The sequence below is a fragment of the Salvia hispanica genome, chromosome 1 (genome assembly GCF_023119035.1).
Source record: "Salvia hispanica cultivar TCC Black 2014 chromosome 1, UniMelb_Shisp_WGS_1.0, whole genome shotgun sequence".
Taxonomy (NCBI): Eukaryota; Viridiplantae; Streptophyta; class Magnoliopsida; order Lamiales; family Lamiaceae; genus Salvia; species Salvia hispanica.
In genome coordinates this window covers 20,822,778-20,825,373 of record NC_062965.1, presented here as the reverse complement: position 1 = coordinate 20,825,373, position 2,596 = coordinate 20,822,778, and positions in this window count along the sequence as shown.

The window sequence follows — 2,596 nt, the reverse complement described above, 5'->3', positions numbered from 1 at the left end:
ATTTCCAATAATTTTATTTGCTGATACAAGTTTTCCAAACTGTAAAGTTTTTCTTAAAGACATGTATACGAGAATCTGTTTATTTTACTTTATGGAATGTAACAATTAGTGGATTATACGTAGTTAAGATTGACGATGGTTAATTATTTGTGCTAACGAGTTAAACTTAAGAAATAAGTTTATTACCAGCAATGACCTTTTTATATTACAAGGTTTGATAATTAACTAATTAGAAGATGTTTGAATATTCTATTTGATTTTTATTTTGTACTATGTTACTTTTTAATTTTTTTTTTGGGCTTGTAATATTTTACTTCGTATATATGTAATGCACATGTAGTATTATGTAAGAGTTGAAAAAGTCCACTAAAAGCCCAACCTGTGCTTGGAATAATAGCATGAGATAATATTCTATTTGATTGTGGAGATAAATTTTAGTGTCTCTGAATTCTTTATTTTTATAACATGTACTACTAACTACTGGTGTGAATCAAATATTCACTCCTCGTCCCCTCGAATTCATTAGTTTGGCCTCATTCACAAAGGATGTTTTCAGTAACACTATGACTTTTTCTATCTTTTTGGCCGTTCTCGGAAGGACGTCGATTGTGTGGCTGCATTTTTTATTACCAATAACCAAAGTTCTTTTTACGTTTTAATTACTTGTTTACGTGACCAATGTGGAGGATACGAATAGAACCAAAGAACGAGACATATTATATCATGATGGCAAAGGAATTTACATGTTGGGCATATCAAGTAGTAAATGAGAAATTTAAACTCTAACAAATCAAGTTATAATTTGGGCCTAACAATTATTCTTTTTCTAGCCCATTTCCTTCCTTGAGAAAGCTAGTACTACTTGTTATGAGCCCAAGTCATCTATTTACTCCTTTTGAGCCCACATTTGGGACGATAATCTTATTGTGAGGACAAAATATCAATTCAAGGAATTAGACTTTTATTTGAAGGAAATCAAATAATTGTACATTCCTCTTGCGTTATACATTCAAACGTTTGGTCTCGATTCCTCTGTAAAATATGTCTCTGAATATCATTCAAAGGACTCATCCCAAGTCTTTCTTGTAATACTGCAGCTTTGACTACATGTCCTCCGGACACGGTGATTGAATCGTTCAGTGGCGATCCGAAAATCCGGAAATGGAGCCGAATTTAATATTGATTTATAATTTTTTAATAATTTAAATATTAATACTCCATATAATTTTAATAATAAAATCAATAAATTTTCCTTTTCCCTCTTAATAGTTGAATTAATCATGTGTACATGTTTTACAAGAAAATTAAAAATTTGTCATAAAAGATATTAATATTACACTCCATTTTTAGTTTAACTCAAAATAAAATATACCCAACAAAATAAGATTATGCTTGATTTTTTAATGAGATGCATTAACTTGCACATACACATTATATCCATCTAAAACTTGTATATAGGGACGTGATCAAATGCAAACTCTAAATATTGTACAAACTCCAAACTATGATCTGGACCGTTAGAAAATATCAACAGATCATGAAATAATAGCAACAAAAAATGTGAACGGTTGATGTTGTGTTGAAATTGTGTTGACATTGTATTGATATTGTGTTGATATCAGAATCTTGAAATTTTATACTGTGTTGACATTATGTTGATATTGTGTTGAAAAAGTTTGGAGTTTGTACAATATATGGGTTTGCATTTTATCACTACCCTATATATATATATATATGATGATTGAGTCCCATTATCCACAAATCCACTCTTAAAGATCGAACTACCGGACCCTATCAAATTAGGGCTTTTAGATCTAGTTTTTTATGGATAAGATACAAAAATTTATAAATTATTTTCGCCTTCATCACGAGCCTATTTTAATTCATCCGAAGGTAAATAAGTCATACTAACATGTTACGAAGATTTAACTTCGTTCCAGAATATATTACTTCATTCTAGTAGGTTTTTACTTCATTCTAATAGCTTTTTACTTCATTCCAGTAGGTTTATACTTCATTCCAATACGTAAATGTGGTTTCGCCGTCGCGTGCCGTTCTTTCTCTCTACAATATCTATCACCACCGCCATAGCGCTAATATGGTTTAATAAACACATGGAATAATGTAATAAATTATTGGAATGAAGTATGTGTAGAAGCATTTGAAGTCTTACTGGAATGAAGTAAAAATCTTATCCAATGAAGTAATAACGTTTCTGAATGAAGTAATAAACTCACTTGAATAAATTACATTTTTAAATGTTAATCAAGAAAAAACCCATGTCAATGAATTTGAATGAAGCATATGTTAAATCATTTCAAACTTACTGGAAACAAGTAAAAACATGTTGTAGTTTCAAGGTATTACGTACAGAATGAAGTAATAAACCTATACAATGAAGTAAAATGGGCTAGTAATGAAGCCGAAAAAATTTTCACAGCAGCACATCTCATCAAAAAAACTAGATCTAATGGCCCAGATTTGGTCTCTAGTTCGGTCTTTAAAATTGGTTCGACATTGATCACAACTCTATGATGATTGATTTTCTTGTTATCAGTCCTCATTATATTACAAGAAATTAAAGATTTTATAACCG